This window comes from Lagopus muta, chromosome 8, assembly GCF_023343835.1.
Source record: "Lagopus muta isolate bLagMut1 chromosome 8, bLagMut1 primary, whole genome shotgun sequence".
Taxonomy (NCBI): domain Eukaryota; kingdom Metazoa; phylum Chordata; class Aves; order Galliformes; family Phasianidae; genus Lagopus; species Lagopus muta.
In genome coordinates this window covers 16,692,281-16,716,239 of record NC_064440.1, presented here as the reverse complement: position 1 = coordinate 16,716,239, position 23,959 = coordinate 16,692,281, and the positions used below count along the sequence as shown (strand labels likewise).

Here is a 23,959-nt window from a genome sequence, read left to right as displayed (position 1 = left end):
CAGTTTTGTAAGGTGTGCTCATTATTATTTTCCCAGCAGAAAAGCATTGCTATTCTGTACTGGTTTGACTCCAAGCACAACACGATAACTTATTTTTTTCTGTTGCTGTCCTTTGTTTGGCCAGTTTGCACTCTAGGTTCTAGGCTGGTCTAGCTAAATAAAAGCATGGCTGCTTCAGTTGCTACACAGGACACTCCAGAACTGGTAGAGCTGGAGAGGCAAAGCTTTGTCCTTGTTCTCTCACACTTCTCACATCAGTGTGTTGAGCACAGCAGGGAACTGTAACATACTCTGCTGCTGGTCTGCAGTCTGAGACTGGCTCCAGGCTTTCAGCACTCTTCTTGTAAAAGGTGGAACTGGGAAACCAAACGTTTTTAACCTAAGCTATCTTTTGTGTTATAAAGCAATGGCAAAAGACTTGTTGAGTGAGCTATCCACGTGATGAGTATACTTTTGTAGCTTGATTTTTATAGTGATGGTTGATATAATTTTCAGTGTTCTGTGTGTGCTATTTGTGATTTATCGTGTTCCTTGAATTACAAGCTTTGAGTGCTAAACTATATGTAACAGTTTGGACACTGTGATTACGGTATACATGAAAATGTATGGAATGGAAAAAAAAATGAATTGAGAAAGGAACAGAGAAGGAATTGGTTTCAGTGTGCTGTGTTCTCAGTTAATATAAAAGTAATTTAACTACTTCAGTGGTTGGCAATCCTGCCCATGGGAAGGGGGTTGGAACTAAATGATCATTAAGGTCTCCTCTAGCCAAAGCCATTCTATGATTCCATGTACTCTTTCCTCTGGCTCTGAATGAGGACTGCCATGCACTTATTCTGTTAGCCCGAGCACGTTGTTTGGCCACTGAAGTAGTGAGCCAGTGTGTGTGTGATTGCTCTGCCCTCCAAAAAACTGTCATTCATCAATCCTGTGTGCAAATGGACATAGTACAAGATTCAAAAAGCATCGCAAAGAGGGAAAAAAATATTTTCAGAAGAGAGGGTAAATAAGAACTGTTAATTCTGTTGTACATACTATAACATAATAGTTTTTTGTTTGTATCATCTGGGCTATAAGACTTCGTTAATAGTGTGAAGTTGGTGGAATTATTTTCCTCTAACCTCTGATAGAATAACTCACTGTAAAACCAGAATTGGCCATTTTGAGGCCCTTTACTGTAGTTTCACAGAATTCAGGTGTATTATTTTTCTAGCTCATGAATAACTTAAAGAGAGACTGACTGTCAACCTGCTGCTGAGAACCACTGACTATTCTCCACCACTGGGAAAGGAGGAAAAAAAGGGGGGGTGTATTTAGGGTACATAACATGTATGGTTTTGGATCCAAGACCCCAGAGACTCCTTTTTGCAGCTCAGCATTCATTTGGAAGAGGACCTGATGTCTCCTGGGGAGGTCAAGCCCAGCTACTTGTGCAGCAGGAACAAGAAAACAGGGAGCCAGCAGATGCCGGGAGCTTTCAGAGCAAACTTCTGGGTTTAGAAGCTTGAATTGTCCCCTGCCCTATGGCATATGTGTGCTGAGGGACCTGTGCAAAGCTTCAAGTGCCTGGAGGTGGTGGGGCAGCTGCCAGCAGCTGCATGTACCCCAGGAGGCTCCTGTGTCTGTCGGCGAATCTGCCCACTTCTGCCTCTCAGCCATCAGCGTGCCAGACTGGGTCGCTTTCTCAGAGGTGTCAAACATTGCTTCTATTCAGCCTCTGTTTTCTAAAACAAAACCACATACAAATTCCTCTGGCACTGTAATAGAATTGGATTTGCAGGAATTTAGCAAGCTAAAGAAAACTCTGCAAGTCGACCAGGTATAGATTTAAAGAGATGGAAAAACATGACTGAGGGAATTTCACAAATCCTGTTTGCTGAATGCATCAGTAAACCAATTGCTAGGTTTGCAATGGCATAAAAATAGTTAGGTGAGATAGTTATCAGACTTTGAAGGTTGTACTCCCTGCAGCAAGATCAAAACTGACTGAATTTGATACAGTTTATGTTAATGAAGATATTTTTAAGTGGATAGCTATATTATAGTTAGCAATTGTCATGGTTACAAGAATAGAATGAAAATCCTAACGGAAACCATCTTGGTGAAGATAACAGTGTAAAATCTCAATCACCTAATAGTTTAAATATTATGCTTTAGTATTATAATAAAGAATTCTTATTTTCAGTTGGTGGTACTCTGCATTACTGTACTTGCACAGGTTGTCGTATAGCCTTCTAAAGTTAAAGAATACATAGACTATGGCATAAAGTGGAGAAAAATGTTCTGTGGTAGCTTATTCTAACTATCAGCTGAAGTTATGAGCTCTAAACAAATGTGTATATTTAGTTGGAAGATTATTTTCTGGGCTTATTTGTGAGGTGTCAGTAGAACAAGTTTGCATCATATCTGGTTATGTTTCTGGCACTGTCTGGCAAAACTCTTGAAGGTGCTCCAACTTTCTCCTTTCGGCTGATATTCAGACTGGTGCTGCAGTTGTAAAGGTGTAAATCTGGTAGGCCTTAGAAGATAGGTAAGTCAATGGAAAACATACTCGTCTCTTAAATTCACCTCTTTCAAATGTAGAATCCAAGGACTTGTGAATCCTTCTGTGAGTATTAATCATTATCCAATAGATTCTTTCATTACCTGAGTTAATGTAGATATGAATGAGAAATTATGATGGTAATCTTTAATAGTACATAATAGTAAAGTTTCATCAGCCCCAGATTTCATCTATATCCAGAAAAAGAAAAAAGAAGCTGTACAGGGTTTTGTGTTTTCTCTTTATTTTTATATTCTCTCAGTTCAAATTAGATTAATTAGATTAGAGATTCTAATTAGAATTGAAAGTAAATTCGCTCATTTTATACATTTCTAACATAGAAATAGACATAGAATTACAAATAATTTTCCATTGTAAATACTTCTGTGTTGTTCCAAAATTGGGCTTCTTTAAAACATGTAAACATCTATTTGTAGTCAGTGCAGCTAGGCTCCTGGCACTGCTTCTAAGCTAGTCTAAGGATCTGATTGTTGTTGGTTTTAGTTGCATGTTGATTAAAGAAATTTCCATATTTAATTATAAATAATTACAGCTGTTTGAAAGGAAATCAGTTATCTTCACTCTTGCACTATACGTAAATCTATAAAATCCAAAAATCCTTAAGCTAGTTAATTTAGAATACTAGTGGAATGGAAAGCAGCAAGGGCAGGATGATGTGTCTTGGACCCAGCACTGAGCAGTTGCCAAAACAAGGAATGGAAAAGAAGTTTCCTAGATGCATAAGCAATATGCTTACATAGCATAATTTAAGTGCAGGAAGATTAAAGTTAATGTTAACAGGCTTCTGAGAAAGATAGATTGCATGATTATTTCATTTCTGTTGTCTTGCTAATAGATGTTTGTCTTTGCACTAGGTTTTTAAGTATTCTGTTGCTAATAATGAGAGCACAAAAGTGCCATGTAAGGACAAGGAGAAATGCTCTCAGGAGGGAAGAAGGACACGAGGCCAGCTTTGAAGATTCGGTTCTCCAATGCTGCAACTAGGCACAGTGCCAAATATCCAAATAATATCCAGAGTATTGCATGAAAGAGTGACAATAGGTTTGTAATCCAACATTAGCTAATGACATATTGAATTAGAGCAACTCATGTTTTAATAAGTATTATATGGAGATGCTTCCTTTGAAGTTGAAGAGATTTCAGGTTTTGATACAGGAAAATCTGATGAGTTACTTAGGGAAGGGAAAGCACAAGCATTTGCTTTTACATGTGGTGTCCATCATCTTATGATAGTATGGATGTTTGCACTTCTTTGGTGTGACTGTAGATCATGAATATTTGGGTTTTGAGGCTCTCTCACCAAGACATCTGCTTATTTGATCCTCCTCGATAGTTCAAAATGTAGTAATGCCCTTGTAGCACAATTCTTGTGGAGTTTTAGTGGGAATGTGGTATAGTGCCTCTTTAAGAACTGATGTTGAGTCAGCAGTAATGCTCATAAAGACTACTTGTAGGTAAGCCACTCCAGGATATAGTAATGAAAATGAACACACATTTAACACTGGAAAGTAAAATTGCATTTAATTTACAGTTAATATAATCAGTGTTCTAATTATATAGATTAAAACCAATATTTGGTATGTACTGGAGCATATTCTTCTGAGGACCTGGGGATCCCCAGTATGGCATATATTGGAAGTATTACTGATATTACATTCCAGGGTGTTACAGGGAAATGATGTATCAGTGCCTTTATGCCTGCAGTTTGTTATTCTCAATCTGTGATTGCTTTGTGCTGAAATGGTGCCACCTGTGGCAATACACTAAGTAGGTCTTCTAGGCTTTGGAATGAGATGAAAAATGTCCTGAGCAAGAATCAGTAGGAGAATGTGTTGTAAATACTTTACTGCAGATGTAACCTACAGAGGCTTGATGCTGATATGAGTGGTAAGAGAGATCACACAGTGTAATTGTAATTAGAGTAGAAAATACTCTTTCAGTGCAATAGGAAAATTGCTTTTGAAAGTAATTTGCAATATCTTGTGGAAACTTCTCTGTGCTTTTCAGGATAAGCGATGTGGGTATTAATTTTCTCATCTTGGTGGAAACCAGAGAAAATGTACCAAGAGATTCTTGCAAGTGACGTCTCTGGCAAAGAAAGTGCAATTAAATGTATAGAATTAAAAGATTCAAGCTCATTGAAACATTACTATTGTGTAGCAGTATTGAAATTCTGATGGCTTTGTGTTACTTTCTTACTGAAAAGAAAAAAAAACCTTTAAGTACTTTTTCCAGTTTTTTCTTATGTTCTGCTTATGGTATTGAAGTTAGGTGCTAAGTGTTAGCGCCAACAGAAAGGCCAATAAATTAGATTTCTTGTGCAAGCTTTCAGTCCTTCAGATTGTAATTGGGAGTTTATATTAAAATTGGTGCTCTTACCCTACCTTCCGGGATGACTGAAGTTATCAGGCCTGCCTATTTCCTTTCAGTCAGCTGGAAGATGTTTTAAGAAGGGAGATGGTAGTCTTCAGATTCATCCCAAAAGAATCTGTATTACTGCAAGGAGAACTGAATTCCAAAAGCTGAAAATAGCTCTAAATCCAGGAAAACAAAGTTTCCTATGTGTGGCATTTCTAACAAAAAATGTGTTTATTTTTCTTATCCTAAACTGAATTCATTGAAAGATACTTTGTATGTTCTGCCTCTGAGAGCTTTGACTGAGAACTTTAATTGGTTTGTAGGACTTTTTATTATTATTTTATCTTTGTTCATTATTTTTTGCTCAGTCTCTGTGGATGTTCTGTATTTTCATCATCAAATAACTTGCTGGCTATTTTTGTCAAACAAGAACCCTGAAACCATCATGCTGGAGTGCTGAGACTATCTGCCCATTCTGTCAACAGGATGAAAGTGAATCTCAAGCTTTTTTAATTACAAGGATAACATGTTCGCTCATCTAATAATGAAGATGGTTAGCAATTTTAAATTTTAATAATCAATTACTGAAAGTAATTCTCCATTAAACCACAAAAGAGCCATTAAATCTCAAAAGATGGAACATGCTGTATGTAACAGTAGCAAAATTTCTATTTTTAAATATCATTAGGGAATATCTGATTTTCATTTCACTGCTTTTCTTTTACCTTTTTCCTCATGCAGACCATCTCATTTTCAGCAGGAAGACAGCACATGATCTTATAAATAATAAAAGAAAACCCTTGCAAGACTTGATCCAATGTGTAAAATATGTGCTAAGAATCTAATTTGTTTCAATCCAGCTTATTTTGACTGAATAATAAGGAAAGTGACTAATTAATATCCTAATACTCTGAGGGCTGGGTGGCACGTTGGGTTTGATACACTCTCCTTTCACCTCACGAGACCCAAGTTCAGATTTTATTGATAGCACAGGTGCTGAATAGAGTTTGGTGGTTTCTCTCTTGGCGGTATAAATGCCATTGGAAACCACCAAAAAATTCAGTACAGTTGGCAGCTTCAATTATAAAGCATGCTGAGAATTGGAAAGCAGGAATGCTACAGTTCTGAGGAAGGTTGGTGTGCAGATGCCTCTCATTGACAAGCAAGTTGGCACGTGTAAATTGATGGTTGCTTCCAGCAGAAGTAAAATAACCCTGAAGTATTTGAGGGAGAAGAAAGAAAAATATTAGGCTTGCCTTGGGTACAAAATAGCTTTTTTTTTTTTTCTTTTTTTTTTTTTCCTTTCTCTTTCCAAGGTATTTAAAATTGAAAGCCACGTAAGTGATTTGAATTGGTTTGGTAGTGGTATTAGACTAAGTTTAAAATATTTATATTCTGAAGATACGCAACTATAAAACATAGTAGCTGCATAACTTGAGAAACTGTGTATGGGGAAGACCCTGAAGTGTCAGTACCATTTTAAATGAAAATAAATCTTTAGAGTTATAAGCTATAAGAATCATTTTGAAATTAATTATTCCTAGTTGTTTTTGTTACCTAGGAGCCACTGCTACTATAGAGCACAAATCTGTCCAGCACATCACAGTGCATATTAGCACTTGCAAAATCCAGTATGACTCATTGGAACCCATCACTGAGTTATCCTGTCCCAGTGTGCCTAATGGCCCAAGAGTAGAACCAAGTGCAGCTGAAGAACTCTTAACATGAGCTGGCATTTGTTTGCTGCATTCAGGGAAGTAGAATTTCATGACATCAATGGAAAGTGTCACTGCACTATTTAGTGAGCTGAGGTACCTTAGGAGCCAAAGATTTGTTGGAAATAAGATGGAAGAAAGCTTAAGATTTTTCTTTATTTACTACTGATATGTGGAGAATTCAGTGTTCTGCATAGAACTGTGAAGTCTGATCTTCAGATTGAGAGAAAGAATTGTCTTAATACAGGACATGGGGGAATTAGACTTAAGGTTATTGAATATATCTTGCACTAGTCTTGCATTTTTCTTGATCTGGAAACAATGGCAGAAAACTGCCTGGTACTCTACAATTTTTCAGAAGTCCATGTTACAGATACAAATTGATTCTTAGTGAAGTTTCCTCAAATTTGAAAGCTTAAATAAGACAATAACAGTATGTTTTTCAGGTTTTGGTAAGGAGTAAAATATCTTCAAACTCTGTTAAGATGTGTAGAAAACTGAAAAAAAAAAAAAAAAAAGTCATAAATACAAACCAAAAAAAAAACCAAACAAACAACCCACCCTAAAAAGTTAAATATAGGTTAAGAACAATTGCTCTCAGCTTAACTTGATTGTGTTAATTAATTAGGCAATTTGAAAGAAAAGGTGATTGGACCTGTGGAGCAAAGGGGAAGTATTAACAAGGAGAGGGGTGACAAGCTCAATAACCTTTGTGGCAGAGAGGAAGACACAGATAATTATCATTTGTGGAACATTAAGGCAACATTTGGGGATAGAAGTTTGGTGAGCAAAGCCATCCATGCTGCAAAATCATTGCTACATTGTCTCTGCAGCTGTCACCGTGTAGCTATGAATGGTAGTTCATGTCTTGTCCCTTATTTCTCAGCTACTCCTTACTGTCAGGGTTGTGAAGTTAGATGAAAAATATTTTGAAAAGTACTCTGTAGTAATAATTTGTCCTTTTCATCAGTTCCTTGTTCACATCCTAGTTCACAGCAGTTGTTGGGAACTAGATAGCTGCAACCACAAATAGCTTTATATGAGGCACAAAATATTTTATATTCAAGTCATAGCAAAGAATTGCCAGCTTCCATCTTAACTGGTGATTAGTCTGCTTCCATTTCAGAAAGAATGTAGAGTGTTAGGGATTTACTTTCAGTGATGGATTTTGCTTTAGACTTAAATGGTTCAAAGGCTAAAAGCAGAAGATAAAGTTATGAATAAGTTTTCTTTTGAGGTAAGCTTACATGTTGCAATGGCAGGAACACAAGAAATACCTATCTAGTATGCAGATGAGCAGAAACAGACTTTCTTCCCTTCTTCCTTTTTTTGAATTTTAGTGCAGTTGTACATCACTAGGTGTTGCCCAACCCTCAGCAGTACAATCTCAACATTTCCTTTCAGATTGGTTGTGCAGGCTGCATTCTGACTGCCTGCAGGAGGGAATGATTCGGTGATTGTTTGTCAGTGTCTGTTTAGTCCAAGCTAATTAGCTGCCCAAGACTGCACATGATATACATTAAAGTGGGTTTTCTCTCAGGCCATAAGTAAGCAATGAATATTCAGTTTAATTGTAGCTAAATGCATTAGAGAGGAAACGCACGAGAAAAAAAGTTGTAGATGCAACAGTTTAACTTGTTCCTATCAGCAAAACAGGAACACTTTTTTAATTTAGCTGTGATGAGAAAGTATGAAGAAATAAACTTTTCTATTCAGTTTTTCCTACTGTGTTTGGAGAGATGGGGATTATATTTTGTGTAATAAACCTGACAATTGTAGATTAAATATATGACTAAATTTCTTCAGAAGGCAGATCCGTTTTCAAGAACCTATACATTTTCTAACCCCTACTGGAGTTAGGGGGATACCAAGCACTTTGGTGCATGACAGCTGCCTCTTTACTCACCTCTCTTGGTATGAACAAGTGGCTGTGACTTTTGGAATGACTTGGAAATGATGATGTTGTCATCTTTGGTGTAAAGAAGATGAGAGCTGATTGTGGTGGCAAACTGCATCATAGCTCCAATGCTTTGGTCAGTTCTGGCATAAGTCCCTAGCTGCTGGTCTACACAGCTGTAGTGGCCTTACTGGTCTCAGTGCAACAGTGTGTCTGCTCAGTTATGCATTCAATTTCTTAAATAAAGACTTGAAAAATTCCACAGCTTCTCCCTTCCTCTGCACCCAACTGAATGGCTCTGACTATTCAAAATAAATTACTACCAGTACTATCAACTGCCTTCCTCTTCTACCACCGCAGTATTTGCTTAAGTGTTGCAGCATTCTCTGTCTTGCTCCCTCTGTCCTTGAATGCCCCCTACTCTCCACAAAGATTCTGTATTTAATAGGTTTGTTCCTTGCTTCCTTTCCAGTGTGCCATGAAGGCATATAAAATTCCTAGGATGTCAGAGTAAAACAGAAACAAACTGCAGAAGTTTATTCTTTTTGTCCTAATGAGCATTGCTTGTTAGTTTAGATGTTGGGTTTTTAAGTCTTAGAATGAAATTTGACTAGAATTACCCTTTTGGTAGCTCAATACTTTTTCTGTGCATGTTTGTGTAATGCACTTCAGGTCGTTCAGACAAATTGCATGTTCAAGGTCATGACTGCCTATTGTCGTTAAAACCTTCATGGTATCCTTTTAGTGAGAGGAGAAATGTTAATACTAATGACTGGCCAAATTCCAGCTTCAGTAATTACATCCCGCCTTCTTAAAAATCTCTTTGCTGTTTTCAGATTCCAAAACCTCTTCCTGGCAGTCCTGAGTGCTGTTCAGACCTTCAAGCATTGTCTGGGCTGGTGCCAGCACAGACCTGGCTACTCACTGGTTCCTTGACTTCCTGGTGACCTGTGCACCCTCTTGTGCTGAACACTTGTGCATGCACACACACACAAATAGCTGAAAGGAGTTCTAGGTAACTTACAGCAGAAATTTGAATTTCATGTATTAGTGTAGTGGAAATGCTAAGTCAGGGCTTAAAATAGTGATTGAGCACCTGATGGAAGGGTAGGGCCAACCTAGCTCAGTTGCATACAATGCACCTGAATGACTGGAGGGGGAGGAGCCAGGATCCACCCCTTTCCAGACCTCATTTAAGGGTTGGCAGTGGAGGTAAGGGTATCTTGCTGGAGATCCCTAACTACCAGAGGCAGATTCTTTCCTTTATTTCTGTGGCTGTTGTATTTGAGCAAATTCTCACTCACTGAAACCTGGGATCATGCTTCTCTGCTGTCGTTGTTGTGCTTTCCATCATGATACAATAGATGTGAAGTGCTTTCCTCTTGGTAGAAGCTGTGTGGGCTTTTACTATTGGTCTAGTCTCCTTTCTATCTCTTCCTTTTTCTGATGGCCAGAAAATAATAAGAGTAATCTAACACTGTTACTTCGTATGCATCTTTCACTCCTTGACTGCATAAGCAACCATCAAATGTAATCACATCAAATGTCATTCTTGCTTTGCTGTTGAATTTATCAATGATAGAATAGAAACTGTTGTTTTTAAGTGCTTCTCACCACTGAATTTCCTTCTACCACGCTGCTACTATTTAATATACAGGTATTTTGGTTAGGTGTTTTTTAAGGAAAGCATAAAGTGAATTGCTCCATTTGTTTCAGTTTTGCATTTCTAGTCAGGGCTACCTAAACAAAAGGAAGCTTAATTTATACATTGAATCTGTTTTGGCCTATGAAGCTAATATTAGGCAGTGAAACGATTGTATGAAATATATCTATGTAGCTCTCTTGAGTAGAGAGGTGGGGAGAGTCCGCATGGTGTTCTGTGACATACCAGGGGAAGTGCAGTTCATCTGAAGAACTTGATAAATGTTTCAGAACTTCTCTAACCTGGTTGGTCTAGTTTGTTTTGCCGCTTTGCTAATGAATTCCCTGTACGCTGTAGCTTATAAATAAAACCAGCTACACCATGAACTGAAACTAGCTCTTTGCTTCTAATCACTACACTGACAATTGGAAGTAATACACCAGGAATAATCTCAGAGTTTGTACCTCATGTGTAGAATCACTGGAATCTGCTGAAATGTTTGACTGCATCAATTTCACCATATGAATAAATAAATAATCTAATTTAAACAGGACAGGAACAACAGAAACACCAAAATCTTTTTGAATTCTGCATTGTTGGTATTGTGATTATTGGATGTACCTGCCAGTTTTCAGCACAGTCATGGGAAGATATAACTTCTCATTTATGTGACTGCAGTACTGTTACTGTAAAACCTGCAAAACATACCACCACAATCTCTGGAAATGCAATTTTAGCATAGTATTCTGTTCAATAATTAAATGCAGAATGGCAAGGGGTTTCCTTCTTGACTTTCAAATCATACTTTTGCTGCATCCAAAATGAAACACAACTGCTGGGTACTAATAAAAGTAGCATGACTAGGCAAGGTAATTTCCTCCTGTGTTAATCTTAAAGAACTTCAGAGTCATCAGAGTTCTATTTTGCTGGTTCTGGCTTAAATGGCTGAGTTTAACAACACATCGATCTCCCCAGTGCAAGTTTTACTTTCAAACAAATGCTCCCTTTGCAATTCTTCCTATATGAACAAAAAACAATCTTCGTTGTTCAGAAACTCACTATACTTTAAAGCGCAATCTGTGTACTTGATGTCTGTTCTGCTAAAAGAAGTTAAATTTCAACAGCAAGCACTCTGGACAGCATTTCTTTATGCTCTGAGACTTGCTGAGTGGAGAATGGATTAGTAGCTGTCAGGGAGCAGGTAGCAAGTAACCTCAACCCCAGTTCTGTTGTGCAACAGATCACTCATAAGGATTTTTTTTTCTCCTTAGCTCAGAGTATTAAGAAATTAAACATACTTTTAATCTGTTTTGCAAATTTACCGTTATTCTTCTCTTCTGAGATCCCTACTGCAGGAGAATACTGGTATGGGAAAGGCTCTAGTTAAATTTCCTGAATTTAAGGGAAGCTGCTGAACAGCACTTCTCCATCTCCATTCTCCATGTTAGAGAGGATATGACTTTATTAATTTGTGCAACAATTGGAAAAATTAAGGCAAGTTAGAACTACCAGGCAATCCTTGTTCACTTCTGTAATCCTAACATGGGTAAATACATATCCTACTCAGAACAGAGAGTGAAACAACTCTGATGCATGACTGCAGGCATCTTATAGCTTGGCATTTGAAGATCTAGGTAACGGAAAGCACAAGTAAAGAATGAATTACTATTACAGCAATTACTCTTTCATTTGAACGATAGAATTGTTTAAATGAAATCTCACTAGAAGTGAGATCTTTGTAATTACTTAAATAGAATGGTAGTTTCACAATTTAAACTTCTCAATCTCTGAATTGGATTACCTGATGTCAGGAAGTAATATTTGAATCAAGCAGCTAAACATAATTAAATTTTACTTTTAGCAGGTACATAATTTCATATTTATGTTTAACTTTCAGTGATTTTTATCTGACATTGATGCAGAAGTGCTCAGTATTTCGAGGATAGTCTAAAATAGCTTTTGCTGAGATTTGTGTTACTCTTTGTTCTTGCCCAAGCTATTTTGGTGGCTGGTGCTCCCTGTGTGGCAGGTACCTCTGTGACAGCACAGAGCTATTTATCATGACAAGGAAGGGGGTAAAAAATTACATAGATCTCATTCTTTGTGGAAGCTTTCTATACCCCCCCCCCTTCCCTCATCCCCTCTTCATGTCTGTATTAATGGGTTAGTCTGCTCCAGTTCTTCCAGGTGTTGCACTTCATCAGTCTTGGATATCCTTGCTCACCTGGTACTTTCAGCTGGATACTGACAACGTGTTTATTCTGTTTAGTTTCTCTTAGAATGATGTAAGGCAAACTTTGCTTGTTCAGTATAGTCTCTTCATATCTTCACTCTTTTATAGTGGTAATGTGGGGCTGGTTTGCGACCAGCAATTAGCCTTGTATTTTTTGCCTGGATTCTCCACTCTGTTATATGTGCTTGGCTTTTTCTTTTTAACTTGGAGGCATCAGAAGTATTAGGAGAGAGAAGAAAAGAAAATTCATGGTCCACCAAATAATATTTGTAGGCTTTATCCCCCTTTAGAACAGGAAATCAGGATCAGGAAAGCCAAGGTGCAAATGTTGGTGAACTTGGAGAGAGATGTGAAAAATAACAAGATGGGATATTAGTCAGAAGAGAGAGGCAAAGGAGGGTGGTGTTCCCCTCTGATAAATGAGAAAGGAGAACTGGATTCAACAGTGATGGAGAAAGCTGAGGTACTCAATGAGTTCTTTACCTTGGTCTTCGCTTTCAGTTAGGCTTCCCACATCTCTTGTGTCCCTGAACTTCTAGATGGAAGTCAGGGGAGGAAAGTCCTTCCTATTGTAAGGGAGGAGGAAGTCTGATTCTGCCCCGTGAGGCTGATTGTGCACAAATCCATGGGTCAAGACAACATGAGTTCCAGGGTCCTGAAGGAACTGACTGGAAAAGCTACTCTCCAACTTATTGGAAAAGTCATGACTGTCAGATAAAGTCCCTGGTGACTGGAAAAAGAGAAAGGTCACTATCACTTACAAGAAAGGGAAAAATAAAGATCAGGGGAAATACAGGCCTCATCTGGATGTGGCACTGTTGGAGTGGGTCCACGGAAGGGCCATGGATGATCAGAGGGCTGGAACACCTCTCTTATGAGGAAAGGTTGAGGGAGCTTGGCTTGTTTCTTTGGAGAACAAAAGGCTTCAGAGAGATCTCATTGCAGCCTTCCAGTACTCGAAGGGAGCTTATATGCAGGAGGGAGACTGACTTTTTATAGTCTGATAGTGATAGGTAAGGTGGAAGGCCTTTAAATAAAAGATGGGAGATTTAGGTTAGTTATTAGGCAGAATTTTTTTTGCTCAGACTGGTGAGGCACTGAGCAGATTGCTCAGAGATGCTGTGGATGCCCCATTCTTCCTGGAAGTGTTCAAGACCAGTTGGATGGAGCCCTGGGCAGCATGACTTAGTGAGTGGCAGCCCTACCCATGGCAGGGGAGTTGGAGCTAGGCAATATTAGGTCGCTTCCAACTTAAGTCTTTCTATGATTTACCAATTGTCTGGACCTGACACACTGGTAATTCTTCCTTCAAAGTTTTCCATCTGGCTTCTCTTTCCATTCTAACAGCAGCAGAATTTGCCTCTGCCAGCCTCAAACATCCATACCAATTGGAGCTGCTAATTTTTCAATAACTGCAGTAATTCATCAGTGAGTATTTTCAGACAACTCTGAAATATGCATATTAGGTGATTAAATTTGCAGTAAGTGTCGCTCTGTTATGCTAATGTTAAACATGCAACCCTTTCATTGTCCTTCTGTATTAAGCCTGTTTTAAACTGATGTGTCAATTACAGATTTTTTCCAGCTGGTCTAGATCAACTGTTATTTTTTGAGCAGAAATGTAAAAAAATATATATATATTCACTCACCTTCTTATGCTCTATGCAAGCAAAATGTAGCATCTATCCATAAAAGTCATGTTACTGTGTTTGGTTTTTGCATTCTAGCTTCATAAATTACTTACTCCTTTAGTACTGTATAGTACATATATAAAGACATGCTTGTATGGCTTCTACTTCAGGCCCTTTGAATCTGTCAAACTGCAAGACCAACACATTTTTCTCATTGAAAAGAGTCTTAGTTTATTAAGATAATACGTTTTACCCAGAAAATCTAGTAATTGCAGCTTGTTCAACTAAACAAGTTCAGCATTCTTTTTTGTGTAATCATGCATAAGATGTTTAAAATAAATCAACTTCAAAACGAATATTGCTGCAGAGCCAACTTCTTCAGACAAATTAACAGATTTGACTTGGAGAGTGAAATATCTCTGCAAAATGACTAAGTTTCGCTTTTCATAGTTTAAAGCACAAGTTCTGGATTCACTTAAACTGGATCAGTGACAAGATGACAACATGCAGTTGTGATGTCTTTCTAAGGGTGAGAAATTCAATGTAGTAGATTTGTGTGTAGAAAGGTACTCAATGCCCTACGCTTCCAACGTTAATATAAAAATGGGTATGTGCAGAGAAAACTGTCCCTAAGGAAAAGCTCTTTATGAAGACAGAGTTTGCTTTATTGTACTTACTCAGTATGCAGAGGAAGAATTTTGTTTCCCTCCTTCACCTATCAGTTAGAATACAAGAAAACTGGAATGTGGTGTGGTGGTGATTGTTTAAATACTGCTCTTACTAGTTTTGCCCAATCTTACAAGATGAGCTTACAGGGAAAGTGTACTTCAAGTGCTATAGAATTTTACTGATTATAAAAAAAACAACCTGCTTTTCTTGTTGCTCTGTCTGTTTTTTGTTATTAGCTTGCTTTGAAGAATGCTGAAAATTCCCATGATATAAAACCTCACTTCCAAAGGTTCCTAAAGGAAGCCCTATAACATTACAGAATTAACATGAAGTTGGTTGTTTGCAGGAGATTCAAGGAAATGTTTAAAATACTTCCAAACCTTCTGTAAAGCTTATAGTTAGTTTTGTATTTGGACCTGGACATACACATGCTCCTAAAAGTCACAATACAACAGTGATGTCACTGTTATGCAAGTATGTATCAATACTTGATATTTTGGTGCCTCATGTGCAGGATGCAACCTTTACTTAGGCTTCTCTGATTGAGAGAGACATACTGATAACAGTAAAGATCAGATTTGCTGGTCTGTTTTATGAAAATACACTGATTAGGCAACCATACAAAATAGCCAATAGGAAATCATGATTATGATCAATATATGAAACCTGCGTTAATTTTTCAGAGCGTCAACCTCCATATTTATAATCCTAAGTTATCTCTTGGTATTTGATCCTGAGGGCTGTTTCTTTGCAAAAATGAAGAACAACAACAACAACAAAAAACAAAAAACAAAAAACCGTAAAATAACACCAAAAGAGAAGGTATTGTTTTCCTGAAAGGAATTTTTTGACTGATATCGAGGGTTCAGCAGAAGGAGCATCAGTCAGATTGCTGGAGACCCAAATTTGTATCAGGTTCAGATCTGTACTGTTTTCCCAGGGAGAGGTCTTGCTATCCTGTAGAGTACCTATGTTTCTCTTCTCTTCTTCCTCCATTGCAGTAAAGATGTGTTGGCCTGGAGGCAACAAGCCAGGACTCCTGATATGGCCACTCAACTAGGAATGGAAAATCCCCGCTGTGCTTTCTGATCCAGTGATTATTTAGGCACCTTCTCAATTAACTCTTATACAAACTGCATGGAATCTAATTCATAAAAACAGCTTCCCAAAGGGACACATGAATACAGAGTTGTTGAGTGATCAAGAGTAAGATGCTTCTGAGCTTATTTAGAACCTGAACAGGTGAGCAAGTCTCCTTAGACTGGAGACTGTTATGAAAAAATATCTGAACTAGAGACAAAAATACAGAAAGTATGTTAGCGTTATGACTTGCCTGTGCTATTCATTGCTTCTAAAGAAAGCAAATGTTGGCTGTTTCTGGTATCTGAGATGCCTGGGGAACCTTACAGGCTACTGGTTTAGTTGTAGGCTGTGTCAAAAATTATATACTTCATGCTGCTTTAGACAGTCTAAAGTATTCAGTGGTATCTTTACATATTCTTGTGATCATAAGATGTATTTGGGGAAGCCTGCCTCTTTCTGAAGTGGCAGCTGAAGTCCTGACAAAATGCTCAGGATTGCTATAGAAGTATATGATACAGATGAATTCCATTCCTGCGCACAGTTTTGGACACTTGTGTTATTAGGTAAGCAATTAGATGATATGCCCAATTCCACAGAAGCTTATAGAGCTTTTTTTCTTTTCTACATGATTTGACATTAGTGAAAAGGAAAGCATGGCTGGGGTTTCTGGCAGATGGCTGAGCTGCTCTCTGGGGAAGTTGAAGGTGTATGGATTTGAACCTCATCAGACAGCAGAGGAACTCAATACCTTCCCTCAAGTTAATAGCGCACTTCAGCATCCCCTCAGCAACGCCCACTGGGAGAGTCTGTGGTGCACTACAGATGCTCACTGTGGTGCAACTTGCAGTCTTCCTCACTGGTTGTCTAAACTCAGGTCTTTCTGAATTAACTGTGAACATAAGTTTTTGTCTGAGGAAACATCCTTTAGCGAACCCTGCTGAAGACCTCGATCCAACCTGCATTCTGACTATGCCGACATGCCCCTAGGTGTCAGCAAATGTGTGGAGTGTTGTCCTGCATTGTGTGTGCAATTAAATGCCCCAGCTTTGGTTTCGTGTACACTGTAATATTGTTTTATCTATGTGGGTTATACACAAATTGGCCACTCGGCTTTCTAATGTGATCCATGCTTAGTTTATGCTGCAGTGTGTGTCTGCACAGAGAATGAAGGTTCTCCTTCTTCAATACCTTAGTGTAAGAGAACTGTAAAGTAGTCTGAAGTTCAGTTCATAGAGCAAAAAGTTATTTTCAACATTGTGTTGTTGTGGTGTGCTTTGCTCCAAAACAGCTCATCTTTGAGCTCTCTGGAGCACAGTCAATTCTCTGCTGCATGTCTAGAAAGGACTTCACATGATGAGCACTCCTATGGTCCTGGCATTTGGATGCTGTTTTGATATTGAATGAGATAATATTGTAGTTTCATTTGCAGTGAGTATGGGGGGACCTGTATTGTAGATTTATGGTAAACATAACTTTAAAAACTTAATTCTAAGAAATGTAAATGTTTTATTATGGTTTTGCATTGTAGTGACATTCACAAAAACAGTTTTCTCAAGATGAAATCATATAAACTGAAATCATACAATTCGTATATATTCTGAGGATGACCTCTTCCATTTGTTTGTTTATTTATTATTTATTTATTATTTATTTGTTAGATTCAAGGAGGAATTATGATAAAACATGATACAACTGTCCTTGTTTTTAAGCTTCCTAATACTATATGAACCACTCACTCAGGCAATAGCTATAAATACATAGTGGCAGATAAACAGTACAAATGAGCTCAGAGCTATATAAATGAGAAGGAAAGAGATTTTTTCACTGGTTAAAATGGAAAAAAGGAACATTTTCCTGTGATATCAAAATACCGCTTGATTGAATATATGCGCAGACATATAAGCACATACAATTACTGCTTAAGCTTATGAAAATGTAGCTCTTAATATCTGTTCTAACCTCCATTAGGAATATTATAGAGCTGCAGTCTGCATCTATATTGGTTATTTAACAGTGATAGTGCATACTGTAATTGATCTAGATAAAGATGTTAGCATAAAGTATGGCAGATGTGCTTAAACCTTATGTCCCTATGTAGTTGTGTTGGCCAATGATGACTTAATTTTTCCTTAAGATAAAATGTGCAGCTCCACGCTGTAGCTTGGTGCATCTTTTAAAAGCAAAAGGAAAATTCCTGTGCATCTTTATTTAAACTGACAGAATTATTATCAAAGCATATAGATAATTAAGTGTTGAAACTGAGAACCATCTCAGAGAGAAGAATTCTGCTGATTTTGTGTGTGTGATTGTTTACAGATTTCGTTCTCCATTTGCTCCCGAAGAATACACTTAAACACTCAATCAATGAATAACCTACAGCAGTTTGTTGTAGATTCAATAATGGGGAATGGTGCATTGTACCAGGATAGTCAGATATACCCATAGGGAGTGTCAGTGGTCAAAATGCTTCCATTGCCAGAAGGTAGTCTGAAAATGGTCTAGAAATTCAATACAGCATTGACCCTACATTGTATACATGATCTGCAGTCAGTTTCTCAAGCTTACTTGAAGTTTAAAAGACAGCCATTTTAATTCTGTCGTTCAAAATATATTAAAAAAATGTATTCTGAATTAAAACTATTTTTCCTTTTTTTAATCATAAATTTAAGAGATTTTTTTTCCTTTCTATGCATGCACCTTCCTATTGTTTTATTTTACCACAAGCAGATATTATGACATATTTCTGAAAATACACTCTTAGAACATTTATTCCCCCCTACACATTGTCAGATATCTCTATCTTGTCTGTCTCTGACACTAAATGTTTTTTGAAATGCATAGTGATGCCAAATTACAGGCAATACAGATATTGCTAGACTTGCTGAAAAGCTTTTGCTCTTTTTGATATGAAAAGGTGTCTTAAAATATCAACTTCACAATTCTGTCCATTAATAATGTAGAAGCTTGCTGCAATTCAAAATATTTAAATAAATATCTGAATGCTGTTTTAAAAGATAAATTGAAATTACGTTATACTTCTTCACCAGTTTACTAGAGTACACAGAATTAAAGATGTTGTCTATTTGGTACCAGAAAACTAAAGCTGTTTCCATCTATGCATATTTTTATTCTGTTGTTTTTATTTATGTTATTGTTTTATTTTTGTTTTTAGGATAGGCAATTCTGAATAATCCTGCCTGATAACCTACTTACTGCCAATGCCTAAATACATCCAATGCTGTGACTTCTTGGACAAAACAAGAACTTCCTATTGACTAATGTCTGCTTTGCCCCAACCTGCCGGATGCTCCGAGTAAGTCAGATATTTTTCTTTTGTACCATGATTCTTGTTTTCTAAATTGCCGATAAACATCTTGCGATAAAAAAGATCGTGCCATTTTTTTTATGGAGAGATTTGTATGGTGTTGCTGGTTTTCTGAAAAGAGTGCACAACTTCAGATTTTGTTTGTCATGGGAAAGTCCAATTGTTTTATTACAATAGCTAATGTAAATTTGTTGGTTTGATTCAAATACTAGCATAGGCCTTTATTCTTTAATTTTCTTTTTTTTTTTTTTTTTTTTTTTTTTTTTTTGTTATAATGAAACATTTCAACTGTATTCTATTTAGCAGATGCAAATGCTTCCTAAAAGCAAGGAAGCAGAATAACCTTTCAGCTTTTTCTGAAGCTTAGAAGTGTTTTGTTTTGCCAGCTGTCTATGGAAGTTCAGTGCATAAAAGGTTAGGAGCCTGACTTTTTTTCTGTCTTGTATATCTTTGAAAAATTGGTTTATGGCGAGTCATACATCATGTAGCTAAGACATATGGGAATAGTTAAAGATTAAGGTAAATAGACAAATTGAACTGCTTTAAATCATTTTTCCCTGTTTCACTTTTATGAAAGAGCTTATGAACAAAAGTTGACATTAAGCAATCACAATAGGCTATTCTATATATTTTAGACAGTGGTAAAGACTTTAGTGTCAGAAAGTGTTGCATCACTGATACTTACATCAATTTGATTGGTGTCCAAGTTTTAAAAATGTTACTTTGTCAAGTCATAACCTTTTCTGAGTCTTTCATTTGTCATTGTTTTGATGATTATATCTTAGGGGAAAAAAAAAAAGAAAAATGTTCTCTGCATCAGGAATCATATCATAGTTCATAAGGCTTATCAGTTGCCTTGATGAAATTAGCACTCTTGTCTTTCTCATGTAATATCATTGCTTAGACGTTTTGATGTAAATAAGTACTTTTTTTTAAACAGAAAGATCAGCAATTTCACCCAAGGAAAGTAGGCTAGAAAATGTACCTTCATGACATGTGAGAATATATTCTGGCTTGTAAAGGTATAAATGAGAAGGTTTTCGTCAGAGACACCGTACTTTCTGACTGTTATTGTTAATAGCATCAGTATTGTTGGGAGCTTCAAGACCAAAAAAAAGGTGTCAAGTGGCAAAGTAAAGAAATTCGGAGTTTGAACTTAATATAAGCAGACACATTTTTGTTCTTGTCTTAGCTGTACATGCATGCTCTGTGAACACCAAATGTTAAGAAAAAATGGATCTGTTTGGCCTGTTCATGTGCCTTGAGCGTTTGGCATGAATTTGAGAAATGAGAAATAATAGGAGTTAATACCAAAAATGCCATATGTGATTTAAAGTGTTGTTTCCTTTACTTTGTGATTTCAGAGGAATTATTTGCGTTGTCATTTTGAAGAGCTTGGAGCTGGGGTTGATGTTCATGATGTTTTGAAGAGTTTGCTATTGGCTAAACGTTTCTGTAAATAAAAATCTTTATGAGGAGAAATAACGAAGCTCTGAGTAGGAATTTTATTCGTATCCTCAGAGGCAGCTTAGCCAAGCAGTCCTAAGCAGATTAAAACACTGGGCTCTTCCAAAATGGAGGCCAAATAAAAAGATGCTTGTGGTGGGTGACATGACTACATAGCTATGTGAAGCTTTGCTTCTTTACGATATTTGTTTCTTGTTTGATTGTAGGAAGAACACGGCCATTTTTAGGCGTTATGTTTTTGTGTAGTACTTGTCTCATAACCAATTGTTAATCACTTTTGGTTTTGTTCTGTGCAGCAATGCTATGTATGCCAGTAGTTACTCTGATAACTTTACAAATAACTATGTGTTACGAATGGTCGTTTGGATTCCAGTATAGATGGTGGATTTAAAAAAAAAAAAAAAAAAAAAAAGGATTTAAACTGAAAATGTTCTCTATAGCAAGTAAATAATATTGCTTTGTAGCTGTTTTTAATGGGGCACTTATTGTTTTGAATTAGGGGAGGTTTCAGCTGTTTATGTGAAAAGCAGGCTCAGATTATTTTCAGTGCTGTGGTCATCTGTGCAGCCTTACGTCTCTATGGCAGGAAAATGTTTGTTTCCTGTAATCTGTTGCTATTTTTCCTGTTTATCACATCAGCTCAGAATATGGCAACAGAACAGAGCCTAAAATATTCAGGTAACACTTCAAACAGTTAAATTTCCTAAATAGATGGAGAAATGTCTCTCTACCAATGGTAATTTTCAAATGAATCTTTAGGAGATCAAATTTCTACATTAACCTTGATTATTTTGAACTACATGACTACATGTTTAAAGTAAAAAAGATACATTAGCATGATTTTCTGGTAAGTCAACTACTTTCTTCCTTTTTTCTTGTTGTATGGGCTGTGTAGAATGTCGGCAAGTTTAGCTTGACATACAAATTAGCTGGGCTCTGGCGAGTGAGCTTTGCCTCTTCAATCACAAGAGGGAGCTGTTGGAGCTAAAACTACAGAAATGGGCGCTTACACATCGCCGTTTTGATCAATACTGCTCCGTTCTAAATATTTAATGAAATACATTAACAATTATTAGTTTCCACCATCACACCCTATGACTACTACTGACATACATTTTCCAAGAGAGGTACGAAAACAATAATTAACGTGAATAAGCCTATACATTGGTGGTAATATACTTGGCGTGTGTGTGAGAACAGCAGCCAATCTTTTCTCCTTGTTGGTGACAAGCTTAAATCTGCTTTAAAGAAAACAGTCTTGTCAAGCAGTGAAATGTAACTTTCGTTATAAAACACCTTTGTTACTCGTTTATGTTGTTTTGTATCAAAAGTCTGTGGGTCCAACTTTTCTCGTGGCTCTGGTAGGGAATTGAGCACACACATGAATGTCATATGGTGAAGAATGTCAGTTTATATGAAAATTGAAGAATTATCTGTTTTCCCCCTGCAGTTATGCACAAAGGCATCATTGTCAGTTGCCTTTCTTAGACCTTCCCTGCAGGCATGATCAGACTCAAGCAGACAGCTATTTTCCTTTAATTTTCCACAGCAAGCCAGTAATGCTTATGATTATTGTGAAGTCAGGAAAAGTTTAGTTTCATCAAGTGACATGTAGTGTTGCAATTAGTTACTTAAGCACTCCTTATAAAATTTTATACTACTTGTATGTAGTAGAAAGCTTGTCAGATGCAGCTAAATATTAGCATCTTGTATTAAACAGGAGGGTAAAAACTCCTAGCAGAAAGCACAGCTGACAGCTCTCAACATGAGCTGAATGATCACTCACAATTGTAATCGATTCTGTAAGTACTGAACACAAACCCCCAGGCAATTGAGGAAAATAGGATGATGAAGGACTGCAAACTAATACGTTACACATCTTCATTGATTAGTCATTGATTAACCATTATTTTCCTGAATGACAAACAGCTAGTGGTAAAGTAACTGAAGCTGATGATTTATTTACATGTTAGACAGAAGATGACTTCTTTATTCAGCTGATCATGAGCTAATGCAAAATCAGAAGACAGCATCAGTTTAAGAATAAAAGCAGATTTATAATTTATTAAAAAAACAAAGCAAAGAAACAAAGTTCCTAGTTTCAAAATAATTTTACTGGGAAGAAATTTAATGGGGCTTTCAAGCAGTGTATGAAATTCAAATGCAGCATGTCTACGCGGTACCTGTAGTATAACTACATTTAAAGAGAAGATCATTTTATAGACTTGGTATTTACAAGAATATTGATCAGTGTTTATTGAACTTTTAATTTAATTCTCTGCTTTGTTCAGTGCCTTACTGGCAATTAAACATAGCTGCAGAAATGGCAGAATAACCATTTGTGATGCATTTACTATCTCTATTATTCTGAAAAACGCATGCAAACATTAGCTATGAGGGCTACGTGGAATTAGGAAGTGCGTAATTAGGAAGCGTTCTACACATGTGGAGATCAGACTGTCCTTTAACACTTATCAAACATCCAATGATTGTAATCTTCTACCAGCACACTGCAAAGTAAAACTGGTTGCAGTGGAAGGTGATGGAATAGGGGCTGCAGGTGAGGTTGTTGCCAGTCCAGTAGACTTGAGCTGAAAGTTCTGTTGATGTTTTTCTTCTTTTATTTTAGCTCTATTTTTGTTTCTTTTTATTTTTTCACTGAAGAAGGAATAAAACTTGCAACTGAAAAAGTGGTGCTTAAATCATTTTGAGGAAGGAGTCCTATGATATTCTCTGTCTGAGAGGTTCTCTCTCCAGGAATGAAAGTAATATGGTAAACGTCTGTTATTTGTTAGTGGATCAGTAGGATTCTTTGTTTTTTTGATAGTGTTTTTTTTTTTTTTTTTGTAGCCTTAATTGTGATGAGCCTTCTGTAAGCACGTGGATATAGTATGCTTCTTTATAGGAATTAAGTTCTAAAGTAGTATTAATTAATAGCCTCTTAATATAGGGTGCTAGTGATTTCTGTACAGATTAACTAGATATCAGAGAGAGTTTCAGTGAAAGATGTGTACTTTCAGGAAATATGAATGTATAATAACTATTTAAGAGAAATTCATCACTATTGCTAGATTTAAAGGTTAATTATCATATCACATAAATTAAGAAAAAAGAAAGACACCAGTGTACTACAGAGCTGCAGTTGAAGAATATGCTTGATACTACCTGTAGCAGTTCCATTACTAGATGCATAACTGCGCAATTCTGTCTTCTGACCTTAATAGATTAGCAATTTTGAAGATTAAAACATTGAAATATCACTATGCACTTGGCCAAGTCTTTATACATCAGTTTGCTCTCCTCATTTTATTATGGTGAAAAACTTTATCACATGCCTTTCATCTTTTGTATTTTTATGAGTCTTGCTTGCAAGTGG

At 36.9% G+C, this 23,959-nt stretch overlaps 1 long non-coding RNA gene across 1 annotated transcript in view; it reads left to right on the top strand.

The window, feature by feature from the left end:
• Nucleotides 1-23,959, top strand: part of LOC125696780 (uncharacterized) — a 91,370-nt gene that overhangs the window by 13,915 nt on the left and 53,496 nt on the right. Inside the window, exon 2 of the long non-coding RNA XR_007378530.1 lies at nt 18,964-19,104. This is a non-coding gene — a long non-coding RNA (uncharacterized LOC125696780). The remainder of the gene's footprint in view (nt 1-18,963; nt 19,105-23,959) is intronic.